We start from the raw sequence: 7584 nt of genomic DNA on the forward strand, positions 1-7584 counted from the left end.
TTTTTTTTTTAAACAGAGTCTCACTATGTCACCCAGGCTGGAGTGCAGTGGTACAATCATAGCTTACTGAAGCCTCAAACACCTGGGCTCAAGCAATCCTTTTGCCCCAACCTCCCAAGTAGCTGGGACCACAGGCACACACCCCCATACCTAGCTAATTTATTTTTTTTTTTGATTTTTTTGTAGAGACAAGGGTCTTGCTATGTTGTCCAGGCTATGCTTTGTGTATTAGTTTCTTATTGCACCTATAACAAATTACCACAAACTTAGTGGCTGAAAGCAACATCAATTTATTCTGTTATAGTTCTGAAAGTCAGAAGTCTAAAACGGGTCAGTGGAGCTGCACTTTTTCTGAAGGTTCTAGGGGAGAATCATTTACTTGTCTTTCCCAGCATCTGGAGCCTGCCTTCTTTCCTTGGCTCATGGCCCCCTATCATATTCAAAGCTATCAATCAAATCAGTCTGACCTCTGCTTCCCTCTTCATATCTTATTCTTTAACTCTGATCTTACTGACTCCCTTTCCTAAAGGTTCATTACATTGGGCCCGCCTAGCTAAAATCAGGTTAATCCCTCCATCAAAAAACCCTTAATTTAATCACTTCTGCAAAGTGTCTACTGCTATGTAAGGTAAACTTCACAGGTTCCAGGGATAATGATGTGGACATCTTTGAGCAGGTGGATCACCATTTAGCCTACCACACCTTGTTTATTTATTTGCTTACTTGTTAATTATCTACCTACTACACTGTAAGCTTCATGAGATAAGGACCTTCTTTGTCCTATTCACTGCTGTTTCCCTAGAACCCCGCATAATTCCTGGCACATAATGTGTGCTTGGTAGATATTTCCAGAATAAAGCAATTGACAGTTGGTAGTTTGAGTAAAACTACAACAAATCTCAGGTTTTAAATCACATATAGAATACTATGTATTCTTTTTTTTCTTTTTCCTTTCTTTTTTTTTTTTTTTTTTTTTTTTTTTTTTTTTTTTTTTTTTTTTGAGATGGAGTCTTGCTCTGTCACCCAGGTTGGAGTGCGATGGTGTGGTCTCAACTCACTGCAAGCTCTGCCTCCCGGGTTCAAGCAATTCTCCTCCCTCAGCTTCCTGAGTAGCTGGGATTACAGGTGCCTGCCATCACGCCTGGCGAATTTTTGTATTTTTAATAGAGACGGGGTTTCAGCATGCTGGCCAGGCTGGTCTTGAACTGCTGACCTCGTGATCCACCCGTCTTGGCCTCCCAAAGCGCTGGGATTATAGGCATGAGCCACTGTGCCCTGCAGCATACTGTATATTCTAATAAGAGGAGGACAGACCCGCTGAATTTTCTCTGAACTTTGCAACTAGCTAGCTGTGACTTTAGGCAAGTCACCTCACCTTTCTGAGTCACTGTGGTCATATTTGTATAATTGAATATGATTTAAAAATACATACCTCAGATATTGTACAAATTAAATAAGATTATAACTAAGAAAAGCACTCAGAAAATGTAAAGGCTTCACAGTTGTGATAATTACTGTTACATGGATTATAGATGAGCAAGGCTGGGTCTAATGGGGAAATTACTTACATAAATAACTAATACGAGGCAGATGTATGCTTTACTAGGGTTATCGGGTGCTGAGGGAGAGTATAATGAAGGAAAGGCTCATTCCAAGTGGGGAAACTAGAGAAGATAGAGTTATGACTATTAGGGAGTGACCCAAATGGTGGCAGGGAAAGAAAGAGAATAGAATGGTATAAGATTGTTGCAGGGGCTGGACGTGGTGGCTTATGCCTATAATCCCAGCACTTTGGGAGGCCAAGGTAGAAGGATAGCTTAACTCTGGGAGTTGAAGACCAACTTGGGCAACACGGCAAGACCCCGTCTCTAAAAAGAAAAGAAAAGAAAAGATTGTTACAGGGAACCAAATTCAAATAAGTCCTCTGAAAGTGGCAGAGGCAGAAAAGGGAGATGCTAGAGGACCCGTTTGCAATGACCATCTGGCTTGTTAGAATTGATTAAAGGTAAAATGAGAAATCTATGTCTATGGCATTAAAATACTCCTCGAATGACCAGGTCTGTGAACAGCAGACTTTCCTTGCTGCAATCTCTCAAACATCCAAAGACATTATTTCAATTTATAAAGAAAAGTCATTTTAAAACTCTGCTAAAAGCAGGCTTGATTGAGAATGTTCAGCATGGCTCAATTACATTATTAAATCACGTTTTATTATGTGTTACGAAGAGCAGTGTGGTATTCTGCAAAAATGAAACAGGCTTTGTTTTGTTTCTAACTGGGAAGTGGGGACAAGGGTATGCACTGTATTCATCTTAAACCTTTTTAGATTTTTTTAACATTTTGTAACACATTTAGAAGAATTAAAAAATAAATAGGCTCTGGAGGCAGACCAAATATTGGTTCCACTGCTTCCTGGCCGTGTGAACTTGAAAAAGTTATTTACATTTCTGGTTCTCAGTTTACTCTTTTGTGAAGTAGCAATAATCATGACTTCCTCACAGGTAGTTGTGAGAATGAGAGGTAATGCAGGTTAATATTTCCTATCCATGCCACAGAATCAGAACTCAATGAATGTTTAGCAAGAACCAAATAATGTCCAAGAGATAAGAAAATCATTCAGAGAAGTAAATCCTGGTGGAATCAGAGATGCTCTTGCACCATAGTGATGTACAAGAGTCATTTCCTTCTCTGAGCCTGTTTTCTCTTGTAGAAAGTGTTTATCTAAGACTGCAGAGTAGCCAAAAAAAAAAAAAAAATGCTCTTTTGCTTGCCAGCCTCAGTCAAAAGCTATAGCCACCTAGACATTTTGTGGCAAAGATTCTGAAGCCATATCTGGATTCACTAGAGAAGAATGATCATCAGTGTCTGCCATGGGCAAGGTTGGGGAAATGGCAGCATGAAACACTAATATTTGCTCTCTAGATTTCTGACCTGGGGAAAATACTGACAATGTCACTTAATGACAGCCCATCTTCTGAAAGTGTTAACACATACACACACAACCCCCCACCACCACTAGTTCTTTGGGCCAAATTAATAACTAAATAGCTCTTCTGAATTTTGAGAGCTATGGATAGTCTCCCTTATCCCACTATTGCCTTAGCTGATAGCAGGCATTTGTCTATGTGACTCTGTCTATTCCTTTAGGCCCTGAGCTCCTTGAAAGCACAGGCTAATCCCTAATCATTTTTCTAAAACCGCGGAGGAGGCAGCATATCATAATGGAATGAGTTTTCACTCTGGCCGGCTTCTGGCTCCCCCAGCCAAGAACCATCGGACCTCAAATAAGTGATTTAACATCCTAACCCTCAGTTTCCTCAACTGTAAAATGCAATGAGAGCTTCTCTTGGACTAGCTGTGAGGGTCAAAGTGGGGTTGGGATTGAGAGACCAAGTGGAAGGCCACACCAAGATTCAGAGAGGGGAAAGGAAGGCCTGTGGGGGAGCAGGAATGGGCAGTGCACTGCAGGCTGAGGCTGGATGGGTTGGCACAGACCCGGGGAGTGAGGCCCAAGAGGTGGGTGAGTGGAACCAAACTATCCACTGAATGCACTTCCCACCTCTCTTCTGTCACCCTTTGTAAGCCCCTCCTCAACTCTTGGGAGCATGTGTCTGATGCAGGTTTGAAGATTGGTAAGAATACTCACTCAGGTTGGAATAAGATGACCATGACTGGTTTTAACAGCAATGAAATTTCCAAGCCAAGAGCAGGTGGTGAGGTGGCTACAGCTCCCCAGAGCTGCCTTCGCTCCTCCCAGAGGCACCTGAGGTCGGTGGTCTCAGCAGCCAGCAAGGATGGAGAAATCTGCGGTTCCAGGAGCCACAGTTCCCTAAATGGGCGGCTTATTTCTTCTTCGATTGTAGGACCTACTGGAGGGTCAGTGAGGCGGGCTTGGCTGAGGCCTACCACAAGGGGGAGCCCAAGAGACTAAGCCTGGCCGAAGCCAGACGGGGAGAGGGAGGACCAAGGACTACCTGAGAAGGTGGCTACCTGGGTCCTGGAGCACACTGGGATTGCCCTCAGAGAAGCTACTCTGTCTCAGGCGCAAAGACCGGGACTGGGCTTACACCACGGTGGGCAGATGCAGGAATGGGATAGGATGCGAGGATGATGCAAGGTGCCGGTTTGAGAGCACATCCCGCCAAGCTCGTCCAGGTCTGTAAGGTCAACCCTGGCTTTCCCAGCACCCTCTTGCAGAGAGGGTCAGCTAAGCTTAAATGAACAGGATGGGGGTGGGGCAGAAGCAGGGGACTTGATAAAGGCCCCACAAAACAGTAATATTTATTTCCCACATGTATGCCATAAATTCATGCACGACGGAGAAACAAGATTTTGTTCCACTTAGAGCGTATTCTTCTTAATACTGATGAGTTGTAAGATGAACATTAGTGGTACATAAAAATTATGACCATGATAACAACAATAATAAAAAAGGGTTTAAATTCGTGCAGCACTTTCTACTTTACAAAATGCTTTCTCATTCATTAGCTCATGTGAGCCTCATAATAGCTCCCTGAGGAAGGCAAGATGACTATCACTATTCCATTTTATGGGTTAGAAACAGGCTCAGAGAGGTAAAGTGATTGACCTGAGATCACACAGCTGGTGGGGGACTGAGATCTTTACCCCAAGTCCAAGGCTTTTTCCAAAGTCTTCGGAGAGAGGCTTAATCATCCTCAGATCTCTGCCTGCCCTGAGCTGTCCTTTCAGAGGACAGCATGGGAGACATTCCAGTAAGCCTAGTGAATGGGCCATCAACCCCACAATGTGGTTCCCACCAGCCTCTATATTGACAAGGAGAGATCTGGCCTATTAGATCTGAAACACATCGCTGGGCACGTTCTCCACCAAGACTGCTCAGAATATAAGCAAAGCTAATATTGTGCAGAAGTTCCAGAATTCCAACCTCCCTCTGTAATCGTTTGGTGATGATACTGTCATCTTCAAAGACAGCTACATGCTTCACCCCTTCAGGAACAAAGATGCTGAAAATGACAGATATCAAAGCTGGGAAGAGCAAAGCAGAGAAAAACATGAAGAGATAGACAAAGGATGAGGGAAGGCAGAGAGGGTAGAATTTGGAGAAGAATAGGAAAGAAAGTGCAAATGATGGAGAAGAGGTGAAAAGAGGAAGGAGAGAAAAAGAGAGGAGAGAAAAACCCAGTTTGAAAGCAAAAGGAGTAAAAGTGAGAGAGACTCAAGAGAAAGAGAGAGAGAGCATGTGGTTTTGAAAGTAGCAAGATGGAAAGCATGTATTAAGAGTGGCTTAAATATCTTATTCTCCACTCCCAAAATGTAAAATTCCCTTTTCTTGTGAGTTAATCAGGTTTAAACCAATTCTAAGACCTGAAGGGCTTGGCTTAACTGCAAAAAAGAATGTTTCCCATGAAGCTGACCTCTGTCCAGTCAAGTGTAAAGGTGCCAGAGGACAGGAGATTAAGGAGATGTCCTCATACAGGCAAGGCCAGCCAGTCTTACACAAAAACAGCTTGAGCAGTCACTCCCTGTCCTAAGCAGGGAAGAAAGCTGCACCAAAACAAGGAAGAAGGGCCCCCTAACATCCTCACAGTTTGTGACTCAAGAGGCCAACGGAACCACTTCCCACGTCCTCTTGGCCTCCTGTGCCCCCACAACCATGTGGCAGGGCGTGGGGAGGGGCTCACAAGCTAAATTTTCATGGGCTGAGAGATTGGGGGTGGGGCAGAAGCCTGAGGGGCAGAGTTCTCCAGCATACTGGGAGCATGTAGACATACACCTGTGAGATGGTAATGATTTTAATAATTGCTCTAATAACAAATGCTGTTATTTCGTCTCATCTGGTCTTTACTATGCAATAGTACTTTATTAGTACCCTATTACAATAACTATTGCTGCATAACAAATCACCCCAAATTTTGCATCTTAAAACCACTCACAATTTCTATAGGTCAAGAATTTGAAAAAAAAAAAAAAAAAGCCGAGGGAATATCTTGTCTCTGCTCCACAATGTCTGAAGCTTCATCTGAGAAGACTCAGTGGCTGGAGATTGGGTTCATCTGAAAGCATCTTCACTTGCATATCTGTGCAGTTGATGGTGGTTGTTGACTGGGGTCCCAGCTGGGGCCATTGCTGGGCTACCTACATGTGACCTCTTTGTGTGGCCTGAATGTTCTCACCCATAACGGATTTCTTCCACTCAGGACTCCACAGGCAAGTGGCAACAAGATGGAAGCCACATGGCATCTTAGGGCCTAGCTTAGGAAGGTACCTAGTATCACAACCAGTGCATTCTGTTAATCACAAGTGTCCTACAAACCCACTGAGATTCAAGGAGAGAGAAATTCAAGTCCAGCTCTTGATGGGGAGGGAGGGCAGCAAAGTTCTAGAACAGCATGCCAGATGAGAGATATTAATGTGGCCATCTTTGGTAAATACAATCCACTAAAATTCTTAAAATATTTTTTCTCTCTAAATCGGCACAACAATTCTATAAAGTAGAATTATCCCCCATTTTAGGGATGAGGAATCTGATCTTAGAAAAGTTAAGCAATTTACTCAATGCATCTCAACAAGCAATTAGCAGAGCAAGAATTTGAACCCAAAGTAGATTCCAAAGCTCCTGCTCTTCTTACTACATTGTATTGCTTTCCTAAAATAAGAATTAAAATGCTTACACACAGCTTTTATTGCCCCTGCTATATACCAGGCAATATCTTAAACGTGTTTGTTCTTTATTGAAAATAATAATTGCTACTATTTATTGAGGTTACTATGTGCAAAGTATTGTGTCAAATACTGCAGGTGTTTTATCCAGTCCTCAGAACAATAGCCATAAGAGGTAAGAATAATGCCTATTTTATAAAAGAAGAAACTGAAGAGAAAGATGATATACATTACTCAAGGTCACAACAAAGTGAGAAAGTTCCTCAGCTAGGAATCTAACTTGTATTTCCTGAAACCAGAGCAGGTTGGCAGACAGTGAACGATGGGTGGGAACCACTGGTCCGGCACCAAGACTGTGAGAGTACAGAAGAGATTCAAGGCTTCTTTCCAAGTGGCCCAAACTTTGCTGTAGGGGGATGGTGCAAGAGCTAGAGGAGCCTGTGCAAAACTGGACAAACACCTTACATCTCCCTTCTAAGTAATTTCAGAGTTTTAAGATATCAGAAGACAACCTTACCTTCTCTGAGCTGGACAACACATAGGGGTAAGAAAGTAAATCAAAAGTATCCCTGCCCTCAAGGGACTACCAGTCCAGAGGAAATATAAGATGAACACACCAATAAGTAAATGTATGGAAGAGACTGTAAGAAGTACTGGTGTAGAGCATAAAGAAAAAGGTATTATTGAAGTAACAAGAAGGAAGCAATCTGTCTAACTAGAGAGATTAAGGAAGTCTTCTTAGAAGAAATGGCACTTGAATGGAATCTTGAAAGACAAAGAAGACTTAACAGTACAGAGATAAAAACACAAAGCATTATTTTCTTCACCTCCTACTCTACTCCTTTGCAAAGTCTTAGCTTCAGAGAGCTATCTCTTTAGAGATGATTAAATCATACTAATGTGTGAGTGGCTGGTTGCTTCATAAGATATTTTCACCTGGGG

This window comes from Rhinopithecus bieti, unplaced genomic scaffold (genome assembly GCF_001698545.2).
Source record: "Rhinopithecus bieti isolate Rb0 unplaced genomic scaffold, ASM169854v2 scaffold_26607, whole genome shotgun sequence".
Lineage (NCBI taxonomy): Eukaryota > Metazoa > Chordata > Mammalia > Primates > Cercopithecidae > Rhinopithecus > Rhinopithecus bieti.